We start from the raw sequence: 14,040 nt of genomic DNA on the forward strand, positions 1-14,040 counted from the left end.
ACGAAATAATAAAATTGATGTTTGTCGTGTTCCAACTTTTAGTGAACAATATTTTGTTTTTATCCTTCTCCTAAAGATATGAGTTTATTTTGTTTAAATGTGGCAAATAAAGCAGATCTAATTTTTGTTCACTAATTTATGAATAACAATTTTTTGTGTTGCTATAAATGTTACAAATTCTACATATTCAAAAATTCAAAAATGTTAAATTACAAACTTTGTTGGTAATTCGCCAATTGATAATAAATGCACGTACGAATAAAGTCATTTCATAGCGAAAGTTGTGTGATGAAACAAACAAAAATTATATTATACTTCTTTTCTGGGTCGTAGAAACCTGTTTTAGATATTGCGATTCGAAAAATATTGACCCCTGGTGAGTAACTTGGGAAGACAATGGAGACAAGAATATTTTCGGGAAAAAGCAAGCTGAACCATCCGGTATTATTGCATTTAGATCATGTGCTTAAAATGTGGCGTTCAACAACTCAACCGTTTAGATTCAGTTTACTCCTTGCGAATTTGATAGCCGTTTGAAGCGCCTTAAGAGTGCTAGGTGATTAGTCATCATCCCTCTGCTAAGTGAGCCGCCAGAAGATATGATGACGTCAGTGGTGCCATATTTCCTGTATATTGATGAATTTATATATCATTATTTTCAGTGTAATATCTGAGAAATGTATTTTCCAAGTTTGAGCAGGTTTGAGCAGAAGAGTAGAGGGTCGTGAATCATCATCCCCTTTCATAGCTGAACTTCAACAGAACTTTAACTAAAAACTTCTGCCTTTATTTTTTTAATGCACAAAAGATGCATGTGTATAAGTAACATTTTTGTCTCGCACTCCATCTCTCTTTCACTCTAAACTATACATGCTGCATATCATTTACCATCTTTATCTATTAATATATTCCCTCTTTGTCGAAATATTCTATAAGGTCCTAAATTATAATCGACACTTCTAGACACGTTTGAAATATAACGTCTTTCTTCATGATTAATAGTTTATTTCGCATCCTAGCTATATCAATCAATTCTAAATCTGCTGGAGTGATTAAAGATCCACTGTATGTAAAAGGACCTCTTAAGAATTTGATGGTATTTTTCGAGCCGCTTAATCGTAAAGCCTTCTGCAAGCTTTCTGTAAGGTAGGTTTCTATGGACGCTTAATTAGATCATCCTCGATTTCTATAAAGAATATACAGTCGCTTCAGTAAATGATTGAATAAATTTTCAAATATTTTATTACATTTTGTATTTTTTAAAATTTTATTTTAAATCTTTAACGTATCTCTAGTCCTCGCTCGCTCGCTACTTGATACGAGAATAAAGTGACAACGATCCCTAAGCATTCGATCTATCTTATGGAATCCTATTATTATGATTTTAGATACCTTTCTTGCGTAAACCATTGAATTGACTTTGAACATTTCTTTATTTTAATTTTCTGGTAGATTCTGGACTACAGAATAATGTTTCATCTATCAGGAAGCAGCAAATAAAATTAATAGTCGAAAACAGGATGCCCTACATAACCCCCATATCAAATGTCACTTATACACATGCATCATTTGCGCATTAAAAAAATAAAGGCAGAAGTTTTTAGTTAAAGTTCTGTTGAAGTTTTCAAGAAATATTCTTCGAATTGTGACCCTCTCATGTGCATGTGAAATAAATCATCTACGTCATCATCTTATCTCCCGACCGGCGCACAGTGGTCTGGAATAGGAATTTACTGTTCATAATCGCCCACAGGCCGTATTTCTTGACCGAGTTAAAAGTTTTTTCTTAGAAATGCTCAGCAATTAGTTTTTAAGAGAATTGTGGTTTGCTTTTTTTAAATTTTTTACAGAGCAACAATATATAAACAAATATAGTGACAACATTGACCATTTTAGCTTTGTGAATTTTTATCTCAAGAAAAAATACAGATAGAAACTCACTATCAGCCGTATCACCCTTTACTCTTCTGCTCAAGCTTGTTTAAACTTGGAAAGTACATTTCTCAGATATTACCCTCAAAATAATCATATAACACACTCTACATCAAAGATACCGACTATTTCTCAGAATTATATTGACTGTAGATAAGGATTCTTGGAACTATGGTGACGTCATCAGAATGGAATTTTGTTTAACGATAATCGTTTAACATTGTATGAAATATGACGCCCCTTTCGGCAAATATCAAAGGAGAACGTTTAATTAATTTAGTTCACATAGATAAGGATTTCAGGAATCGACTATGACGTAATCAGAATGGAATTTTGTTTTTGGTAGAAAAGTTTCATTCCCATGATTTTTAAGTATTGATTTCCAATATCGATAGTGTGTATAGTTCAAAACTGTGATTCGTAAGTCAGCACAAGGATCGAAACCAATCTTACAGCCTTTTGCGCTCTAGCCGAAAGTTTGCTATTCGTACGGAGAAAAAGTTAAAACATGATAACACTGTAGATAAGGATTCCGGGAACTATGGTCACGTCATCAGAATGGAATTTTGTTTACTGAGAATTGTTTAAAAATATATGAAATATGACGCCCTTGTCGGAAAATATCAAAGGAGAACGTTTAATTAATTTAGTTCACATAGATAAGGATTCCAGGAATCGATGATGACGTCATAAGAATGAAATTTTGTTTACCGATGATTGTTAGAATATCACGAGGGTGGTTGCAGATCTTGAAAATTTTCAATGACGCACCATTGCGATAAACAGTTAATACATAAATTATATTATTTTTGGGTGAAAAACTTCAATTCTGGGAATAGCAGGTATTAAATAGTCTAGTATTGTGATATGGTATATCATATCATCTCCTATTGCACATTTTTGAGGTTGAAAAGTTCCATTCCCATGATTTTAAAGTATTAATTTCCAATATCGATAGTGTGGATAGTTCAAAACTGTGATTCGTAAGTCAGCAGAAAGAGCGAAACCAATCTTACAGCTTTCTGCAGTTTAGCCGCAAGTTTGCTATTCGTACGGAAAAAAGTGAGCCGGAACTCCACCTGACTATCTACTAAAATGTGATCACGGTATGCTGAGGTGAAAATCACACCGTCATGGTATCTGAAAATAAAACAACATGTACCTAAATTAAGTTATGTTGATATGAGGAAGCAACAGTTTGCTCCTTTTGAAACGTAGCGATCTTATATTGTTCTGTGAATGTTTCCGTGCAATTTTTTTTCAAATAGCTATTGGTGTAATTTTGTAACATCTACTTTCTATACTTAAGCTTTGAGAAGTGAGGTATCTAGATGGAGTAATACACTTTCCTCACTTACGATCTTAACGCTTAGGCCGAGTTTCTAGACCGTCTGCTCCGCGTCTTTTTAAAGAAACGCTCTTGACGACGTTTAGAAGAGGACCTCGACCATTTGTAACAATGTCAGCTGTACCCAGATTTAAAGGTCATTTGACTTGGCGAGGTCGCATTCCTTTCATCCTGTTTAATGTTGAGATTAATTGAGATTAGATAAAATTTAAACTTATTTTGAGCAGTATTTAAAAATTGAATATCTGTTAAAACTCTTTATATAAAATTAATTATTATTTTCTACATGAAGCATACTAGTAACTAAAAATACAGAATATTGGAGATAACCCACTGTGCCAGACTGTACTCAAATAAACTGAGAAAGGGTCAATATGAATTTTTCGTTCCCAGCTGTGAAAATCTTGCACACTTGGTCCTTCGCAAGGCATGGAAGTAAAGTACAATATTTACGAAAGCGAACAGGAAATGTCAGATAAGCCTCTCTCCTGTGACATGCGAGACCCACGTGACGCGCGCTCATTCAAACTCTCTGAAGCGCGCGTGTGTGTGGGTGAGATGAGGTAAGGAATAAGCAAGGAACAAACGTATACACACATATGTGAGATTTTGAAAACAATAGAAAAAACTGATACTAAAAATGTAATCACCAAACTGGAAGCGAAAGGTATTCGTGAATAATTTGAAAAACTGGAGGTTGATTTTATGCTGGTTCTGTGGTCTTTTTTGCTTTCAAGAAGCATTGGTGTAATTCAGAAATTGCAAAAATTTGACATCAGCATTGTTGAGGCTATCGATTAGTACGATAGGTTCATAAAAAATAGTTGCTTACACCTAGAATAAATTCGATAGTTTTGAACAATAAGCTTGCCAAACATCGACTTCTCAATTTTTTGTGTCAGATTTGTTCCGGAAAAAATAAGAAAACGACGTATTGACGAAACAAGAAATAGGGAAGTTTAATTTTCGGGTCAAGGCGCGTTCAGAGTCAATACTTTCAAAGTCATTTTAGATAGGTTGTCAACTGAACTAGCATAAAAATGTGCAAAATATAAAGTTTTTTACGAAAACTTTGCCATTATCACTCAATTTGATAAGCTGGAATGAAATTAAATTCGTGAGAAATCAAAATTGCTAAGAGAAATCTATCACTCGGACTTTAAATCTTTATTGGAATATGAGTTTGTTCACTTTTACGCATTTTGTTATGCCAAACAAATTTCGCAAGAGTCTGCAAAAGAATAAATAACTATTTGCGTTCCACAATGACAGAACATCGCCTTAACAGCTTAGCAAATTTGTATATCGAATCTGGGTTACTCCTCTCTTTAGACTTTGACAACTTAATCACGCAATTTTCCAAGAAAAAAGTTGAGCGAGTACTTATTTAAAAAAAATTGGTTCTCTGAAAAAATTTAAAAAAAAAACTACTTCCTGAGTAACTTATGTATATAGTGTAAATAATATTCTTCAAAAATACAAACAGTGATGAAAAAACTGGTTTGATTTGTTTTGTTTATTATCGTTTATCATATACTAACTAATGGACATATTTTGATACAAAAGTTAAATAATAAACGATATTTTTCGCATTGGTTTAAAAAAAATTCGGGGCCGAAATAAAAAAGGTGGGCGCGGCAAGTTCACTACTGCCCAAGGACGGCGAGAAGGATAAAGCTAGCCTTGAATCGACATCGATGATTGAACGTAAACATAACGAACTGACACGTTCGAAAGGTTAAAATGCACAGTACGTGTTTCTTTGTTTTTTTATTATACAATACACTGTTTCAATTTCATGGATCCCTCCAAGTGCATGGTGAGTATTAAAATTTTCGTGAATTTAAAACAATACTTTAATATTTTGAAGGTTCGGGGTTAAGGGGGTCGTCTAGTGTCTCAGATAAGAAAAAAATATTTTTTTTATAAATCACATCTAAAATATGTGTCAAAGGGATGGGTAAAAGGATTTTTTGAAATCGGACCCAATCTGAAGTTACAACCGTAAACTGGAGTATTAGAAACTTTTGTGTATTTTTTCGAACTGCTGCTATTTATATCTCAAAAACTAGTTAATCGATTTTGCACAAATTTGCACAGCATCGTAAGTACATATATAGCTACAAGTTGAGCTAAAGAAATTAACATTGCTTCGTTAGCTGTTTTTACCAGCAGGATAGACCCGAAAAAAGAGCAAAAATTGAATTTTTTGTCTAAAACGTAAAAACATAATTTTTTAAAATTCTGACTTCATTTTATATCCCTGTAGAGCCTCAAGTCTCACAATTGAAATGGTGCTTGGTTTTACAATTTCAGATAAGCATAAAAGCCGGAATCATGGCAGCAGTGGAGCACCTCTTTTTTGATATGTGTTCCTGTTCAGCGGTGTACCTGCCTCTCCAGCCTGGGCCCTCATTAGGCCGTAGCAATAGGAATGCAGTAGACTCTACTACACTTCTCGTTACGTCATCTGTTGTTTTCTGATTTTCCCTTCGTTCGCTTGCCCTTAATCCTTGCCTCATCTCACCCACAGACATACGCGCTTACGGAAGTAGTCGACCAAGATGCTAATCTAATTGATTTAGTTCTTTCAGTCGACCTTAAAATTTCCCACTGGCGTATCGACGGAGTGAAGAAATTGTACAATTTTTGAACCACGTTAAAAAATAAAACTGCTTCTGAAAAACATGCCACTGCATGAACCCCCATTCGCACTTGTAAATCCTAGTACATCCCTGCACAATTGCTAGCGTTATCGTAAGATTGACCTCTGCAGTCAATAACTTTTAGGCCGAAAGCCTCCAAAGTAGAAACCTCTGCATCTGCCAATTCTTGCCCGTTATGAGCGGGATTCTTAATGAATAACAAAAAACGTTCTACCGGAGTACCAACGTCAGTAATATATCTAATCAGGAAGGTCAGTAGCCAATTATTGCATAATATTTCGCTTTTTTAATTTCTCTAATTATATTTTTTGACAACGATTGCGCCATCAACGCAAGAAATTCTTTAAACGTTGTTTTATTTAAATAAGTAGTACTACGCGAGCCCTTGTTGCCCAATTTTTCCTGATGTGATCCTTCATAAAAGGATCCAATTCCGCGAGAAATTCGATCAGCATTAGAAAGTTGCCATTACTTGGTGAGCTTATTGTTTAATCGCTATCTCTAAACGGAAGACCACCCAAAGCTAAAGTTTTTGTAGCTGAAACAACTCTACATAAAAAGCAATTTTTCAATAGGAAATTAACTCCTCAAGTTGAGAAGTTAAATTGCAATCCATCCTGTTTTGAGTGTTAGCTAATTGATTCAGTTTAAAGAGATTTTCTGTATGGCTACAAGAATTCTCATGATTATAGAAACACTAGAACCCGCCGTTTCCAGTCATTGAAACCAGTCCTTCCATTGAAAGAATATTCAGCATAAAATAGAAGGCATAGTACACGAAAAACGGTACCTTGCGATTCCAACAAAAACGAGCCAAAAGCAAAATATTTCGTCTACATTGCGAAGTTTTCTTATGAAAAATCTTTGTGATAGATATCTTGAAACTCCATCATATTTTCTTTCAGAAAAATAACTTTCTATGAAAAATCCACACTTTTAGTTAAAAATTTAACAATTTGGTTAAAGTTGAACTATTTTCCATAAAAAATGTTTACCATCTTTGTAAAAAATTAACTTTTTCGTTGAAAAATCGTACTTTTGAGGTCAAGATCCAGTTGTGTTTTGTATATAATTCATCTTTTGGCTCCAAAGTCCAAAATTGTATTAAAAATTGAAGTCTTTTGTTTTAAATCCGCCTTATAGAATATTAACCTTTTTGATGTAAAATTCATGTTTTTATGTACAAATTTAAGTATTTACTTAAAAATACAGTATTTTTGGTCGAAAATTCAACTACTTGCTGGACAGTTCATTAAAATTCAATTTTTCGTATTTGGTTAAAGCTTTATCTCTTTGGTTGAAAATTTAATCTTTTTTTATAAAATTAATCTACCTAGTCTTATTTATTCATAATGTGTCCCCTAAGGGTTTACATGACTTCCATTTCTTACAACCGCTTACATACATTTTTAAAAATTTTATCCTTTCTATATACAATTATTTACAACTATTTAAATAAAGTCTTATATTTAGTTTCTTATCTCTATTATTTGTGATAGCGCAATTTAGGACTTATTAGAAAACAAGTGAGCAAAGAGAACGAAAAGGAGAGTACAAGAGAGAGAGAGAGAGAATGAGAACGCAAACGTATCTAAGTCTACTTATACTATTATATAAACATGACTTACAATCTTTACGCTTCTAATCTAAACAACATCTGTTTCCTTTTATTCACTTTTTTTATACTTCCAATTTGCCATTATTTTAACATGCATTCTTTCAGCCTCTCTCATTTTCTGCTCTAGCACCCTTCAACTCCTTCATCTATTCTTCTACTAATTCATCCTCCCCTAGAATCTTAACCACATTCTCTTGCTAGCTTTCTTTATCTTCCATACCTCCCCTACATCCTTCCCATACATGCTCTTATGTTTCCTTCTCTCATTAACATATTCTACACTTTCTGTTCTCTTCTGTTTCCTATTACATCCCCTCCCGTACCTCGTTTCCCAATTTGAATCTTGCTATTCTTGTTCACTTTCTCTATCCCCATCCCTTTTCTAAATACTTTGGTACTCCTTCCTTCTTTATCAACTTATATCATTTATTGTATTTTAAATCGGCAATCATTACCCATCTTTCTATTAATTGTCTTTCCCTCTCCCTTTTTTCCAGTGCTTCATAGTTTACTCCAGTCCCGTCTTCTATTTTTATAGCAATAAAAAAACCCTCCTTTCTTCTTTTCATGTCGTTAATTCTATCGTCGTCCCTCTTCTCTCTTCTACCTTTATCAAACACTTTTTTGCTAAACCCGTGTCTTTCCCTGTCTAAGCTTCGTCTCAAATTTCCATGCCCTCTTTCCCGCTCTAATACTTCGTTTATCCCTTTGCGCTTCTTCTCTCACCATATATCCTGGTGTCCTCCAGTCTGCCCCTATTGTCCACCTCATATACCTTTCTTGTGAACTCTCAATATCTTTCTTTTCTTTCCACCTCCATATCTCTGCTCCATAACCTAATATCGGTCATACCAGCGTATCAAATAACCACATTCTCCTTCTTCATTTTTTTAAACCTTCTTTTTCCTCTTCGCCATATCTATTTCATTACCCCTAATGCTTATTAGCTCCTTTCTCTCATATGAGCTTTATGATCTTCATTTGTTTGCAAGATATATCTCAAACAGTGAAACTCTTTTACTTCTTCTTACTTTATTCCATTCCGTCTCCCGTCCATTCTTTCTTTCTTCCCCCTCCTTTTTTGAACCTCATTATCTTTGCCTTTTTTTAAATTTAAATTCAGCTTTTTCCATCTAAGTATTTGTCTAATCGTGTTATTAAGCCCGCCATCCCTTCTTCATCTTATAGGTTGAAAATTTAACTATTTTGTTGAAAAAGTCTTTTTTTGTTTTGTTTAAGAATTATTTTTTGAAACTAAACTGTTTGCTTGATAATTCATCTTCAAATACTGTTAAAGAACTTTAATATCAAACATTTATTAGCTAGTATAAGGCAATATATTTTTAAATATACAATTAAAATGTTGACACTTTTATTGCTTATATATTTATTAAATTGTCAAGGAAAATGATGTTCATATAACATATTTACCACTTGCTTTGGTACAAGAATCAACTGTAGAAAATTCAAGCAAGTTCAAAATTAAATTTTCAATAGTTTAATTCTTTATACCCGGGTTATTAACATTTAAATTTTCAACTTTTAAAAATGGAAGAAAATTTAAAAGTTTAAAATTCAATTTGAAATTGTCTTTGACTTTTAGCTGCTTAAAATTCAGTTGTTCATTCCTTTATTTTTTAGTAGCTGAATTTTTCACAGTTGAAATAAAAAAAAACTAATTTGATATTAGAAACAAGTATAAAAATTTGATATTTACGTACTTCTACATGAGAACATAATAAATAAACATTTTAATCTGTTAATGGAATTTTGTTTCTTTGCTTTAGAAATTAACCCATTTTGGTTAAAAAAAAGTTTTATTATTTGGTTGAAAATTTTATTATTTTGTTAAAAAGTTATCATTTTTGGTTTAACATTTGTCATTTCTGTTGAAATGTTAACGCCTTTCTTAGTAGAACATGCAACTATTTTCGTAGAAAATAGAGCTATTGATTTGGAAATTAACTTTTTTGTTAAGGATTTATATTTTTGGGATGAAACTTCCACTTCGCTCCGCTCCAGGGAACGCGCCATGAGTCGACTGAGATCATAACAATAAATTGGCTAAAGGAACTAAAGACCATACCGGCCGAGGCCTATAAAAAGTGTATGGAAAATTGGCTTAACCGTTGGCATGCTTGTATTGGCTCAAAAGGAGCATATTTTGAAGGCGATAATAAAGATTTGTATTAAGATACATAAATTTTTTTTAAACTAGTTCGGGTCAAATTTGATCCGATGGTAAAAAGCTGTTAGTCTTGCGTAGTGTAGGACCTCGCCGTTCATAAAGTTTTCCAAAAAATCGAATCTGGCGAGGTTCAGGAAAAACGGATTTCGTCCATGTCAAGGGTTTTCGCAGAGTAACAGGAATCTCGCTTGGAGGTGAAGTAAATCGAGGTTTCGATGGATTGACATTAATACTTGATCTAGCAGGATTGGACAATAGAACATGACTACTTGATTCAATAGGAATGTTAAAATTAATTTTAAAACTCACTTAGGAACAATAAATTTAGGAATAATGGTTTTAACTGGAATACGTGATTGATTAGAAGTACTTGAACTACCAGACTGGCCGCACTGCCAACTTACTTCTGTAACAGAAAATAGAAATAGGTTAATTTTATTACTTAATAGTATAATGTGTACCTAGGATAAAAAGAGATTTGCCTGCTAGGTACTCATGATACTTTATGTAACAAATGTACGATTTGCAAGTTGATTTCGTCTGAAATTTAATGTTAGAGTGACGCGTCGATAATAGGACAAGAGTAATTGCTAATCCGCGTGCATGCTGTACGATTATAGACTCACACTACTTCTAAAAGAATTATTTATTATTCTAACTGTGATGAATGATGAAACGGGCGCGTGAGCGTTTCCGCGTAGAGGGCTTTGGCAGGCTCGCTAATACGGCACATGAGTCACTTGCAAATAATCCGTGCACGATGTATTTCCTATTTCATGGTTGACTAAACTAAATATACATTTAATTAAGAATTGGCTTTTATTGTAATAACCATCACTGCGGATATATTACAATGTTTTAAACAGTCTAGTCGGGTATTTGCAGAAAGGTGCAGATGTGGTTAAAGTGTACGCAAGTCAAAGTATAAAGAGTGATACATTAATAATAAATTGAATGAAAAAATTGCACTAATGACGCACTAATTAATTAGATTAATCTCCGATGTGAGTAGATAGTGTTTCAGAAAAGGAACTTATAGAATTTATTGGTGAATTCAAGTTCAACAAGGAACATTTAGAGACTGTCTATGATTACTTCAGCGTAGATGAACTGAGAAGGATATGTAGAAAAGGTGAAATTTTAAAAAACCAGAAAAAATCGAGAAGAGTGAATTAATTCAGAATTTGTTTAAGTACGGAAGTTCGGATGTTTTAGATCTCGTAGATTTAGACTATTTACGTTTAGTAGAAAAGCACATCATAGGAAGAATTAGATTTAATCAATTTCAAGTGCTAGCAAAAGAATTAGAAAAAGAAAAAAGTAAAGCGACACCAGAAGCCACGTCAACGGCAAGTGTAAGCCAAGCTAATTCGAACAAGCAAAGTAAAGCAGAGGCCAATAAAGTCGAAGAATCTGCGGAAGTAGAAGAATTTCACAACGCTGCAGACGTGGACAATACAGATGTAATCGACAGTGAAGAGTTAGAAAAAGACAGTGAAAGGAGATTATTTTGAAGCAAAAGATATTAAAGCAGAAAAACAAAAATCAACTTTATTGACGCAAGTGGATACAGATACATTTAAGTTAACTTTTGTCCCCTTTCGCAGATCTTTTGTCCCCAGCAAAAGTAAAGGATAAATCTTATGAAGATATTGTTAAAGTTATGAATGAACATCTCAACCCAAATCCATCATCCAGCAATATATTATGAGCAATGAATCATGTCGTTAGGTCGTCGGTCTACCATTTAAAAACAATTATTATGTAGCATTACGTCATATGCCCGTTTTTAACGGAGCTAATAAAACTAATAAAACTAATAACCTAATAAAGCTAATCAAACAAGTAATAATAATAATAATCAAACTTCCAAATAATTACTGTAGAGTCCGGCCTAGCTTCTGCCCCTTTCTTAGCCATACGCATTTTACATCAACTCGCTGAAAACGAGACACAGATTCCCCGCGGCGTCAAGAGTATTAACTAAGGACATGTACGTAGACAATTTACTCTCTGGCGCTGACATGATTCAAGCAGAAATATAAATTAGTGATGAAATTACTGTTTAGGTTTAATACTGAGGTTTAATACTTCGACAGTGGGGATCAAGTGATGCACAGATTTTAATCGAATTACACAAAGGAAATATAATACCCATATGTCAATGAGATTCTTGTCATTTAGAAAAGGAAGCATCCGTAAAAACCTTAGGCACTACCTGCAACGCACAAAACGATTGCATAGTGTACATCATCATACCATGAGCTACAAAATTGATAAAATCGAAACCTACAATTCTGTCCCAAATTGACAAAATATTTGATCCTTTAGGTCAAATAGGACCAATCATGTTGTACGAAAAAACGAATCATGAAAAGACTTTGGAAATAAAAATTATACTCCAGTTAGTATTAACGTATAATTTGAAATAAAAATCCTAATCAATGATGCAATTAGTGTTGCATTGCACGCTTTTTCTGATACAAGTGAGAGTGGCTACGGAGCAAGTATTTATTTAGGATGAATGAATTCTGAGGAAAACATCATTTCAACGTTATTTTATACGAAATCGCGAGTAGCGAATTGTCAGATTCCATTATTACATTACATTGGATTCACACTTCACCATAGTTGATAAAAACATTTGAAGCAAATCATGTCGCTGATATTCAAAATCCATCCATTGCAATAGCGTAACATTCAGTCAAGAGTTAATGCAGCTGATGCATTCTCACGTGGTCAGTTTACGAAGAAATTGGTGAAAAACGTACAATGCTTTAATGGAAAACATTGATTTTTTCTAAATAAAACGAACTGGCCGCATGTTCAACTGAACAGTTTAATCGAAGTGGCAGGAATAAAAAAAGTTTTTATGTCTTGTTACTAAAGCTACAAATTGCGATCTTTTATTTAAGTACTTTTCTTATAACAGATTTAAACATGTGATCGCATATTACATACGTTTCAAATTTCAAAAACATCAGTCTTTTAAAGGACAAAGAATTAGAGGATGCAAAAAATTAGAATAATTCAAAATATCGAGTTTGTTGTAGAAATCTAAAATTTTAAAAAGGAAAAGGAAATTAATTCTAAAATAAAAGTGCTCTTACTTGGTCCGTCCCTTGATAATGATAAAAATCTTCACGCAGGAGAAAGATGAGAAAATTATCGCCTATTTTCACAAACAAAACCATCACCCAGGTAAGTGGAGTACTAGGCAGTCTGATAAGTACCTGAAAATTCTAAGAAATCGTATTAGTATTCACTAGAGTGAACCATTTTCATCGAGCTTGATCCTTCAAATGACGCCTGTCAAAACTTCAGCCATTTATGTTTACGCATTTACAAGTTACAGCACTGAGAAGCGACTAACCTCCGAGTTTTTTTTAATATGGAAAAATCTGACTTTCGAGTTTTGATCAAACACTACTATCTTCGCGAGAAAACGATATCCGAGACCAAGGCCAAGCTGGATAAGTATTACCCGGACTCTGCACCGTCGATTGGAATGATTCATAAGTGGTTTACCGAGTTTCGTTGTGGCCGTACACCACAACTACATTTTTATTTTAATTTTAATAATTTTCTGGTGGTCACTACACCAGAAAATGTCGAAAAAATCCATGATATGATGTTGAATGATAACAAAGTGAAATTGAGAGAGGTAGCTAATGCTGTAGGCATATCATTGGAACGTGTGGGCAATATCGTGCATTCAGTTTTGGGCATGAAGAAGCTCTGCGCGCGATGGGTGCCGCGTTTGCTCACAGTGGACCAAAAACGGATTCGTGTGACAACTTCCCAGCAGAATTTAGCATTATTTTCGCGTAAGCTGACCGAGTTTTTGCGCCGATTCATAACCATGGATGAAACCTGGATCCACTACTACACTCCTGAGACAACGCAACAGGCAAAACAGTGGGTTCCACCGGGCTAAAGTGCTCCGAAGCGTCCAAAAACGCAACAATGGGTCGGAAACGTTATGGCCTCCGTATTTTGGGATGCACATGACATAATATTCGTGGACTATCTTGAAAAAGGTAAAGCCATAACCGGAGCATACTATTCATGATTATTGGACCGATTGAAAATCGAAATCGCCGAAAAACGACCGCATTTGAAGAAGAAAAAACCGCTTTATTATCACGACAATGCGCCTGTTCATTCATGCTTAGTTTCACAAGCAAAATTGCATGAAATCGGCTTCGAGTTGGTTCCTCAGCCACCGTATTCACCAGACCTGGCCCCCAGCGACTATTACTTGTTCCCTAACCTGAAGAGATGGCTC

Source organism: Belonocnema kinseyi, chromosome 1 (genome assembly GCF_010883055.1).
Source record: "Belonocnema kinseyi isolate 2016_QV_RU_SX_M_011 chromosome 1, B_treatae_v1, whole genome shotgun sequence".
NCBI lineage: Eukaryota > Metazoa > Arthropoda > Insecta > Hymenoptera > Cynipidae > Belonocnema > Belonocnema kinseyi.